General features: G+C 37.4%; 1 non-coding gene across 1 annotated transcript; it reads right to left on the bottom strand.

The window, feature by feature from the left end:
- Positions 1-7,883: 7,883 nt before the first annotated feature.
- On the bottom strand, positions 7,884-7,988 carry LOC144311599 (U6 spliceosomal RNA). The gene has a single exon (XR_013377202.1). It is a non-coding gene; the product is annotated as a U6 spliceosomal RNA (small nuclear RNA).
- Positions 7,989-12,972: the final 4,984 nt, after the last annotated feature.

The raw sequence follows: 12,972 nt of genomic DNA on the forward strand, positions 1-12,972 counted from the left end.
CACATACAGAAGAAAATAAATAAGCTTATGTAAAATATTTAAAAAAATTCAAATCCATATATACTTTTTTGTTTTCTATACACACTATATATTAAATGTCAAATGACAAACTACAAAAATTTAAGTGATAAATAATAAGCTGGGAAAAATTTGCAACCCATATGAAAAAATGATTTATTTCCTTGACTTGCAAAGAGCTTGAACAAAACAATATAGCAGATACAATATGGCATATGTTTATATAAAACTTTATATATTTACTTGTTATATATTACTTATGCATAACATCTATAGTTATATATGTTTATATATGTCTTATTTATAGGCTATATATATTATGCGGAAATTTATATATTTATAATGAAAAGATGTGATTCTTTTCATAGATTCTCTCATTTGAGCGGGTTTACCTTATGGATGAAACAATTTGATACTGTGTGATATCAAAGTGTCTATAATCCCTACTATATGAGGAAGAATGTAAAAATATGTCAATCTGCTAGTAAATCAGGGTTGGGAATGACCCAGCAGATGCAACTGAGAGACAACTATAGGTATGGAAATACTAGATTTACAATCTACAAAAAGACCAGGACATTTTCCCTGAAGTGTTTGAAAACCACGAACACTGCAATGTTAAGACATGGTTTTTAAGTGAGATAACAAAAAAATATAAAAGTTTGTAAGTATAATTGTAATTTTCTTGGCAAATGTTTCTGAACCAAATTGATATTAATGAGTTAAAATGCCATAATTGTAGGGGTAATTTCTTAGACTGAATATTTTGATACTCTTGAGTTAAAATACTTAACAGAATAATTCCATTTGCATAATATTTATTAAACCAATAAAGTAAAATTATGAATGTAGATTAATAAACACATAGCATTTGTATTTGAGATTTACTTAAATCAGTTAAAATCATCTTATATCAGTGACAAACTTAATCCCTAAATAGAATAGTTTTAGCTGAAAGTGAAATCATTATTCTACTTACAATTCTAAATAGTTGTTAAACTTGAGGAAAAACAGATAGCATTTTGAATTGGTTTTGGACACGCTGGCATTTACCTGGGGTGGATGAAAACACCTAGGGATGAGATACTCATTGTGCATAAGAAAGAAGTCAATGATTTTCCCATTCATATAGCATGACAATAACTTTGTGATAAAATCTTTTTCTTTATAATATTGTAAAGGTAAAGTACTACATCTCTTTCTATGCACAAAGTAGGAATAGTTCAATTCATTGGAAGTAATCAGTTCTATTGAGAGACAGATTCCCAAAGATGAAAGTCTATATTAAAACTTTCAACATTAAAAATTGTCCTATTTCTACAAAGGTTATCAAACAACGTGGTGTAACACAACCTGCCTGATGGAAATCTGACTTTCCTGATGGAAATATTTTATGGTTCATTTTGATTAGTTTTCTCTTTTGCTTTTGAGGGATTTTAAAAGGCATTTAAAATGAGGTATGAATAGAAACTAGAAGGACATCTTACAACTTTAATTCAGTGGTAGATGGTAAATGTTGAACAACTGACCCTAGCAGCAGGGAGGGGTATCTCTGATTTGTAACATTTGCCAATATCTGTGGTATAAATAGTCCCACTCTGGTTGGTTTATGCCCTAATGCTGTACCTTTTATCCCTGTGACTTAAAAAAGAAGGAAATCTTGCCATTTGCAACAGCATGGATGGACCTAGAGGGTATCCTGCTAAGTGAAACAAGTCAGAGAAAGACAAATATTGTATGATTTCACTTAAATGTGGAATCTAAAAAACAAATGAGCAAACAAACAAACCAGAAATAGACTCATGAATACAGACAACGGGTCATTGCCAGAGGGGAAGATGGTGGGGGGCATGGTTGAAATTGGTGAAGGGTATTAAGAAGTACAAGCTTCCAGTCATAAATAAGTCACAACAATGGAAAGTACAGCATAGGGAATACAGTCAGTAATATTGTACCACGTTACACTTACGGTGAACACTAAGTAATGTACAGAATTGTTGAATCCTTATGTTGTACACCTGAAATGAGTATTACATTGTATGTCAGCTATACTTCATAGTATAATAATAATAAAAAAAACCCCAAACTGTGTTTAACAACAACCATCTCAAAATTGCTCTCAATTTAACAACTGACCTGCAAGCCATTACAGCCAGCTCCATCCAGCACACTACTGGCCAGAAGGGGCAGTGGGAAAGAGCCCTTCTACCGACTGCTGATGCTCTGCAGTTAAGGAGGGAGGTTCCAATCCTGGTTTTGCTGCTTATTTGCCTTGTAACTGTGGACAAGACATGTACATTCAATGAGTTCCAGTTTTGTCACGTGTAGAGTGGAGCTGACATTACTAACATCATAAAGTTGGCATAATGATAATATAATGAGCTGATGCACGTGAAAAAAGTGAGAAGGCCTGACACAGAGTAATTTCATAATAGTATTCTTGCCTATACATGTAAGGCTTCGTTATTATCATGAGAATTATAGCTATTACATTTTTTAATGTTTTCAATGGAGGTATGTCTATAATTTTACTTCTGTTAATTATAGACTTCTCTTACGAATAAATTATCACTGACTTGAACGTGAAATACATATCAACTCCAGGTTGCCAAAGCTCATAGAGCATAATGTGTCCTAATTTTGAACTCTCATTCTGCAATGAAAGCAAACTCCAACACACTGTTTTTAAAAAGATGACAGCTTATGACAGCCTCATGGTAGAGACCTCATTGTTTTTCACTTTTACCTTGTCAATTTATTTTTATCTCAATATAATGTTTCTCCTATATACCACAACTTTGCGTTTCTGTCTTTTCCAATTTGGGTTTATTTATATCCTCCCTAATTGTATGTGGTAATATTATAATGTGTCAACAAATAAACTTTGCTTTGAAAATCTATTTAATCCTCACAATCATCCTTCTTAATTAAACAATTCTTTGATATGATATGGAAGTTCATAGAAATGAAGGGATTTGCCCCAAGTCATACAAGTGATAGTGATTGATCTAGAATCTAAACCTAGGTAAGCTGACTACCTAGCTAGTGATGTAATCAGGCAGGCTAATTGAGAGGACTGTGTAGGAACCATTAGTTTGGGAAGCACTGGTAGGGGCACAGGAGATGTTGAACCTAGAGTCTCTCCTGAAGGATCGTTTGAACTTAGTTGTATCAAGGAAAACCACAACTGTAAGATCAGCTATTTGGACTGGAAAACATAAGTGGTTCACAGGGAGTTAAGGGATGGCTATAAATTTTGATGAGAGGAGCAGATGAGAACATATAAGAAAGAAAGTCATGGCCCATTGAAGTAACCTCTGGAGAAAAGTTTCCTTTTTAGACATCTTTTTCCCTCTTGGGATAAATGCAGAGACTAAATGTATCGGGGAATCCTACTACAAGTCTTCTAGTGGGGTGCTGCTATAGGAAGAGATGCTGGGTGTGGTCAGGAAAGGGTGCAGGTTTTATTTATAAAATTTGACAAAAATCATTCAATGATTTCCAGTACGGGCCAGTTCTGCCTTTCAAGTTCCAATCAATGATTCTTCCCCAGTTTAGATAAACTTGATTGCGCCTCCCACCACCACTGGAGAATGTTGATAAAAACTCCATTAGCCTGCATGAGATGATATTTAATTTGTACTTGCAAAACTTCTTTAGAGCCTAAATTGTTATATAGTTGCCATGTGCTGCTCAGGAGAGTAATTTAGGTGTGTATGCAAAGTTTTAATAAAAATAAACCAGAACACATACTTTTTAAAATTTTTCCTTACAAATGTGTTTTAAGAATTCCAACTGCTATGTTCAATGGTGCATGGAAAATGATGTGTGCATTTCATTATACTGATGTACCTTAAAATTCAATGAACCTTCAAAGACAAGATGGATCCAAATAGGAAAAATCAGAACCAAACATAGTACCATACCATTTAATGGTCAACATTGGAATATATTAATCGTTAGATTTTTAATATTTAGCATTAACATATTTTGGTATAGATCATTGTTCTGTATTGAGAGATGCATCAGGTTAACTTTGCCATTCAATTAATGACACTGACACACAGTCATTAGATTTTACTGCCTGTATCAATTCAGTTTTTGAAACAGTATACCCCTAGATATAAAAGAAGCTCAGTATAATAACACCATGTCAGAAAGCAAAAAATAATGAATCCCACTAGATAAATGGAAAAAAAGCCTGATCATTCCTAGAAACCATAAAATTTAATAACCTCAGCTAATTGTAACAAATAATGGCATATAACATCTTGCACAGGGAAGGGACGGGCAGGTGGTGGTGGGTGTATGATCTCTAGGTAGTTTGCTTCTATTTTCCTTTAAAATGGTGACAATAGTAATATTTATCTGATAGGAGTAAGCCAAAGATTAGATAATACATATAAAGCACTTTTACCAGTGCCAGGCACAGATTATATGCTCAATACCTATGTTATCATCATTATTAAACTGTCTTAATAAGTACTTGCTTTTAAGACACATTCTAGCTGTTTATGGAAATTTAGTACAAATACTGATTTGAATATGTTAAAGTGTGCATGGATTTTCTTTTTATCCCCACTTGCTTACGAAACATTTTTAAATTTATTCACAGGATGGGGTGCCTGGGTGGCACAGGCAGGTAAGTGACCGACTCTTGGTTTTGGCTCAGGTCATGATCCCAGGGTTGTGAGATCAATTTCCGTTCAGGCTCCGTGCTCAGCGCAAAGTCCGCTTCAGACTGTCTCTCCCTCCCCTTCTGCTCCTCCCCCAGCTCATTTGTGCACTTTCTCTCTCTCAAATAAATAAAATCTTTAAAAAAATTTTATTCACAGGACATGGCTAATTTTTCAAGCCCGCAGGGTCTATGATTAGTTACATCATGGAGTAAGTACAAAGGAGGCCCATAAGTAGATGTGGAAAAAATAATCTATATTAATTCATTATATACACTATAGTAGTCCCGCTCATACCATGAGGACATAATCTATCCCACAGTCTGTCTGAACATTGTTTTCTAGATATAGATGCTTATGATGAATCTCCTATGTCCCTTTGACTATGTGATTAGAAAGAAATAGCCTCAGAGATGCTGTGGCAGCAAGGATTAAATATCATTTTCTTGATGATATAGAAGAAAAATCACATCTGATTTCTAATGTAATTGGGATGTAAGAGATGACAATTTGTGTGAATTTTTGTATCACACTAATGAGAAAATATATATTCACAATTTTAAAAAGGACACTATCCTTCTATCTTATTTCCTCCAATGAGAGAAAAATATCAACTTTCAGCCTTTATACATAATTTGGCTCATGACTGACATAAAATCTGATTACCAGGGATGATGCTCAAGCAAGGAAAGTTGAGATGCCTAGAAGTTAGCAAGATGCAGAACCTTGGAGTGTTTTCTTTCTGGAAGCCCCCTTTACCTGTGCAGACCACAGGGCATGCTCCCCTGCACCACTGAGCCACTCTGTTCTCAGGAGTCAAGAAGTGCTCATTTCTCTGTGAGAGCTGCTATTCACTGCTGCTTCTCCAACTATTCAAAAAAACTCTACAAAATTAAAGAGAAATATATACAAAAAATAAATAACTACATCTGAAAATGTTCCCTGGTTAGGTCACGTTTACAGTAAAACCTGCCAAAGAAAGGATGATGAACCAGACCCATCAGCAATGAAGAGACTCGAGATTGCACAATGGCCTGAATTCATCAGACCACTCCTGAGGACACTGTCTGCTTTCTGATTGGATCAAATGCTACATCTTGACTGCTTGGCAGGCCATAATTCTCATCCATCCCAACTCCTTTGGCTCCCACGTCATTGATGTAGCAGAGGAGTTATAATTTTGGTCCCTTTCTCCTACCCAAACTTCTAATCTCTCCATTCTGAATTGGTCTAGTTATTCACCTTTTCCACTCTGTCCCCAGCCTCCTGCGGACTGTTAGATTAAATCACACATTTGAGCAGATTGGTGTCATCACGCTTTCCAGGAACACAGTGGCAGCTGGGTTTCAACACTGCTCAGCAATATTGTAATCCCCACTGGTCAACTACCTGGGCTGTTCATCACAGCAACGATTTTAATTCTTTATTAACCTCCTCACAAAACCTGCCACCAGCCACTTCTCTCTGCTGATAATTTCTCTTCCTTCACAGAGAAAATTGAGGCTTTTAACCTATATTCAAAACGTTTGCTTTTCTATTGACTCCCACACAGCCCTAAATATCCTCTGGTACCTCCTATTAAATGTACAGATACAGTTCTTTCCTCATCAAATCTCTCTCTTGAGCTACTCCTTTATCTTTCTCCATCCTTTCATAGCCAAGTGGTTTGGAAATAGGGATCAAATTCACTAACACATTTAGTTTCCCATTTAAGATTTTAATCTATGGCAAACTGACTTCTACCCCCATCAACTTCACTGAGAATGTTCTGGCTAAGTTCTTCAATTACCTTCTAAATGCCAAAGCCAAGGAAGCCTCTCCAACCTTCCTTTTATTTCAAGTCTCTACAGGGCCTGTATTTCGTCTTAGAAATACAAGTTATAAATGTATTTCTACTACAAAGATTGTGCTTTTCCATTGTAGAATCTTTCAACTATATGAAAAGAAGGGGAAGAAATCTGTACACATCCTTGCCACTCAGGATAAAGTGGTGTTTCACACTCTCATGTATTTCTTTTTAAGATTTGTTGTAGGCACAAACTGACATTCTGTACAAGTGAACATTATGCTTTTTTAAAAACATTATACCATAAAACTTTCCTCGTGTTATTAAGTAATCTTTAGAAATGATATTTTAAGGCTGTATAATTTTCCATCAGATGGAAAAATATACTGTACTTAATTCTTGCACAGCATGTAAATAAACAACCAGACACATTCTTATAGTATTGAGTGTCCTTGAAAAACTTAACATGAATGGTAGCAAAGGATTTTGGTACTGTAATTATATAATAATTTAATTAATCTCTCTTTCTTCTAGACTTTTAGGCTATCAAATTTTTGCTACCATAAATAGCATTACAATGAATGCTAAGGTACTCAAGATCATCTTCTATGTGTGTATTTGCTAGCTCTTTCCAAATCAGAATATAAACTTTCCCTTTTAAGATACTTGTTTCTTTTGCAATTACCACATAGAATTTGTCCCTATATCTCCAAAAGAACATATTATTGGAGCTTATACCTAGCTGGGAAGAAGACAGGGAACACCATTAGTGGCAAGGGGCATGGCTAAATATTGGGTTCTTTCATTCAGAGATAAGAGGGCCAATGTGAGATTCCTGGAAGTCTTATCTAGGAGATACCTTTTTATTTGTTTAGACTTTTCTGGGTTACAAAATTACTTTATTGTACCAAACACTGCTTACGCATTTCAATTACTGTACTTACCTTATATAGAAGTGAGGATTGTTGGTGACAATACTTTAGATACATTCTCTTCGACTGAGGGGGAGATGCTAAATAAATAATAAAGTCTTCCCTGGCTTCAGTTATTGCAGACAAAATTCGCTTTTTAATTTAACCTTTTAAAGACTCACAAAAGTCTGGAAATGATTTTGTTGTGTTATTTATGACTTATACTAATTAAGTCCGCCTCCCCTACTAAGCATGAGGGCACTGTGGAGAAAATGGATTGTCAAGGGCAAACAGAGATTGCAGATCATTTAGTTTCAGTCTTGCTCTGAATCTTGCTCCAGTAATTAGCAGTCTACAAGCTGAAACAAAGCATCAGAAGAAAGGAGAGTCTCTGCTGTTATCTGTGGAAAATAAGATGGGAATGAGAAAGATGGCAAGAAGAGAATCTTCCTATTTGAACACAAGTACAAATTTATACCTGATTTTGCTTCTGAAATTATTTTTCAGGAATTTGTGCATCATCCTTGTGCAGGGGCCATGCTCATCCTCTCTGTATTACTCCACCAATTTTAGTACATGTGCTGCCAAAGCCAGCATGCTTCTAAAATTATTCTGATTTAAACTGTGAAAAAGATATGGAAAAGAACAAGTTTTAATTTTCTCCTTATGTTTATAGGGAACCAGCTTAGGAAGATAGTCTTTGATTAATTGATAGATTAGTTTAATGACCCCCCAACTCATAACTGTATTTTCAAATTCAGTGATGGATGCAAGACCAGTTTTGATCAAAGCGGGCCTACATTTTTGGAAATCTCTTCCAACCCAAATAAATATAACTAAGTAGATTTTCTGACTTCAAGCTCCTGAAAAAGTAAATGGTGTTATACTGAAAGTTTTGGTTGAGACACACAGATATAAAAGACATTGTGTAATAAAGTGTGTTAGGAGTCAGATCACGATGTAGCTATCAAAAGGAAATGCTGGGAACCAATACTCACTTAGCTGGAGGGTAGAAAATGGTTAGGATTTTTAGTTATACAGAGAGGAGTTTTATGAAGATGATTTCTTCAGAGAAATCTATGCCATTCTTCCCACTTTGCAAGACACAAGAGGATGGGTATGTGAGTTGGCATAAGCATGCACGTCTGTAGGGGAAGGGGGGATCATAATCTACCTCTTTTATGTTGAGGATAGAAGGCCAGGTTCCAATGGAGCCTCAAAGAAAGCTTGCTTCATGCTGCCTGGAAGGAGCAGAAATGGTAAAATAGAAATCTGACTCTTGCTATTGAAACTTAGAGGTCTACAGAACAAATAATTTTTAATTAAAAAAAGTTATAAACAGAGCAGTACAACAAACATGGGCACACAGGAATTTCCCTGGACTTCTGCTGAGCAGGGACACAGGGCAGGTGATATTTTTCATGAACCAGATGTGATCTGTGAGACAGGAAGAGTCAGCCTGGATCTATTTTTGACACCTGAACAAGTAAACCATCTGGGAAGAAGACAGAACTCCAGTAGAGAGTCTGTGTGGTTTGAAGGTCCTGAAAATGAAGGGTCGAGGGAAGAGCAGGAATAGTATCACAGAAAACATCACCCAGACTGCAATTCAGCACAACCAGCTAGCTGACAGGTCCGGGAGCTCTGAAGAAGTTATGAAAACGGCCATACAAGAGAGAGCATCTGCTTTAAAGATCTTCCCGGTCTAGAGAGAGTGAAGCCAAACTACAACAGGACCAGGTAGGGAGAACTTTCCTACCACCCATTTCTCTTCTCCCTCAATTCTATCAGGTAGGGTGCATGTGTGCATGTGTGTGTATGTGTGTGTGTGTGGGGGGTGAGTATGTGAGGGTGTCCATCACAGAGAGAAGAAGCTACTGCTCTTCCTCTCTCGTGTCACGACTTCTCTTTCTATCAGCCTGCCTGGAGGAAGGAGTCCGTGACAGTGGAAGTGTTGATGAGTATTTTTGGCTAGATACTTGTAATCACTAAATGGAGGCTTTTTGTTATACCTTAAGGGAGCCACAGGAATTTCTATTATTGTGAGAAGACAAGACTGGGGTCACGATTTCAACTATACCTGAGCTTCTGGATGCCTCAGCTGCAAAAGCAGCTTTTAAAGCCCTGGAAATGGGGGCAATCCCTGGGTGGCTCAGAGGTTTAGTGCCGCCTGCAGCCCAGGGTGTGATCCCGGAGATCCAGGATCGAGTCCTACGTAGGCCCCCTGCATGGGGCCTGCTTCTCCTTGAGAGACAGAGGCAGAGACACAGGCAGAGGGAGCCTGACATGGGACTCGATCCTGGGTCTCTGGGATCACACCCTGGCCTGCAGGCGGCGCTAAACCGCTGCACCACCGGGGCTGCCCTTATCAGAGGACTTTGAAGAGACTACAGGCATTTTGGGGTATTCTTCACTTTCAGACGAATATTGATAATTTTTAAACATTATTAATCATTGAAAATTCAAAAAGACCACAAGGGTAAACCATAGGGAAAGATAAGTTTCACTCAACGCTATTACATGAAAAGTAGATTAAAAAAAAAAAAAAACATCAAAGAGAATATACAATGGATAAGAGAGAGATTTCCCAGATATTTTGTGAAAAATGTTCTTGAAAATTACACTGTTGGAAGATTCTGAATAGCCTATTTCATGACCAGTTTCAAATAATATTTTGTTTAGAAATACACTTTTTTCAAAAAGACAGGATTAATTCCCATCAGTTGGGCTCTAAGACCAGATGCATATAATGAGAATACTCAAAAGTCATGAAAATTCCACAGACTACAAAACGGGTAGGTTTACTTGGCTTGTACATAAATAAAAATACATGTACACATTGGACCAATGTTTTGAAGCAAAGATGAGGGAGAGATTCAGAATTGTTTTCAGATGCTAGAAGATTAATTGCAGTCATGCAATTCTCAAAGAAAGAGATTTCCCCATTAGAGGTCATGGTGACAAAAGGCATTCTTGAAATAACAGAAATATCATGAAAATCATGGAATTAAGAACAGGATCTGATTCATTTTTTTATGGTAGCCCTTGCAGATAAAATTAAAGCAAGAAAAGACCAATTAGACCTATTTATCAAAAGCATTTTATAAATAATCATTTTTAAAAAGAGAAAATCTATACAAATTGAGGTATGTCCATTTAAAAATATGGACGGTAAATATTACTCGCTGGTTGTAGATTCTTTGTGAAATGCAACAAATATTGAACATCTGGGGCTTATTTTATGCTGCTGTTAAAAAGGAAACACTGAATTTTTTTTTTTTTTTTTTTTTTTTTGCCTTTTCACAAATAAAACCATCTGTCACTTTTCAATAAAGTGAATACCAGGGATGGTTGTAACCACTGGTTGGACAACACATAACTGTTAGAAAAGTAAAGAGAAAGGGCTGCAGTCATTTTTAAATGGCATCATTATATGACCCTAGGTGACATCAGCAGGAAGAGTGGGGCAAGAACAAAAATCCTCTTCTCCATAGAAGAATATTGGCATGATTGACAAAAATCAAGATTTTTAAAATTCTGGAAATCTAACAACAGGATTAACATAGGGACATTTATAGGCTCCATGTAGGAAAGTAGTTGAATCTCAGTAAGAACAGTTAGTTTTATCCAGTTTTAGATTTCCCTCTCCATCCCAGAGAAAGGGGTGGAATGGCTGATACCACTGAAGGTGGAGAGACCCCTTCCACTGGCATTAGGACTAATTAGAATCCAGAGGCTCAGTGTCCCCAACTTCAGCAGGATCTTCCCATGTGTCCCCATTCCAATTTAAAGGCTCTCATTCTTTCCTAACCATTGCTCTCACTTTAACAGAAGACATCCTGTGAGACTGGGAATTCAACTTGTAACTCAGCCAATTGCAGGATGGGGTCATGTGTTGGAGTTTCAGCAATTTTGGCCCTGCCTATACAGTGTCTCCTTCAGGGCAATGCTCTCAGGTCATTTATGTGGTGTTTGAGCTGAGAAATGAAATCTCTGAGCTCATCTGTTTCTTTCACCACTCTGTCTAGCCACATTGTGAGCAACTAAACACTGTTATTTATATTCCTCTGCTTTCCAAAAATGTTTGAAAGTCTTACATATAGATCACTTAAAGCCTTGATTAAGAGTATCCAACGCATGTCTTTTGCATATTGCTATAAACAGTTCACACCATGGACTACCAGTGCTCTCTTTATTGCTGGAAATAATCATTAGCATCTTTAGATCTAATCTGATTAGAGAGCCAATTCCAGAAGACCCAGAACCAATTCAGAAAACTCATCCTTAAATTTCCCTTCCTCTAAAACCACTTTTGGTACTAAAATCAAACCAAGACGATATAGATATACAGATCAATATTTATTATAAGATATTTGTGCATGTGATTATGAAGACTGAAAAGTCCCATGATCTGCCATCTGCAATCTGGAAACCCAAGAAAGCCAACCCAAAGGTGGCAAGACCAGGGGTCCAATGGTCCCAGTCCAACTCTGCAGATCTGGAAAGTAGGGGCACTGATGTCCAAGGACAAGAGAAGAGAAGAGCTCAAGTATTGAGAACAAATCTGTCCTCCCTCCACCTTTTTGTTCTACTTGGGTCCTCAATGGGCTGGGTGATGCCCGTCACACTGGTGAGGGCAATCTTTTTTTCTTTTCTGTGTACAGATCCACATGCTGATCTTTTCTAGAAACACATTCACAGGCTGAGCCAGAAATAATGTTTTTCTAGCTATTTGGGTATCAGCCCAGTCAAACTGACACATAAAATTAACCACCATAATGTCTGTACTTTACTGTGATATTGTTCCTGTGAATAATGATTACAAATGAAAGATTTCCCTTCCTGAAAGGAGAGTGGATTGGTCCTGAGGAGGCAAACAGGAGGAAGCTCATTAAGCAGGACTCCAGCCTCTCCACGGAAGTCCCCAGGTACCACTGGGATGGTGTTTCATGAGGTTGCCATGCAGACAGCACCTTCTGGAAATCCACAGTGAACTGCAGAAGGGGAAGGGCTAGGAGGGCTAGGAGGACACCTAGCCTGTTGCATGTCGGGGGTTGCAGGAATGCTGGAGGGTGAGAGTAGGTGAGAGTAGGACTTTCCCAAGGCACATAGGTATAAAAATTGGCCCTGGCTCTCAGACAATAAGTCCACTAATAGGTCCTAATGAACTTTTGCTTGTGTGAAACCCTCACCCTCGACCCTAAGAAAAGAAGCACACCAGCCCTGTGCACTTCTCCCTACCTTCTGCTATGACTCTGCTATGTGGCCCTATGTATGCCATGTAATTTCCAGGATATGTAAGTAATAAACCTTTAAAGACTTTTTTCAAAGTTTCCTGGTGGTTACTGCTGAGGGCATCTTGAAATCATAGTAAGAATCACAAGGGCCAGTCCAGCCACATCATTGGTTGTCAATAGGCTGAGACTGACATAAAGCACCACCTCACGGCATAAAGCATCATTCATGAGCAAGGCATGGTGTGCAAACATGCAGCATTTGGTCTCCCTTATCAGGACTGTGACAGTATATGGAGCACAAAAGGGCAAATAATGCTCTACAACTGGGATAATAATATTTTAAG

The sequence above is a fragment of the Canis aureus genome, chromosome 3 (assembly GCF_053574225.1).
Source record: "Canis aureus isolate CA01 chromosome 3, VMU_Caureus_v.1.0, whole genome shotgun sequence".
NCBI lineage: Eukaryota > Metazoa > Chordata > Mammalia > Carnivora > Canidae > Canis > Canis aureus.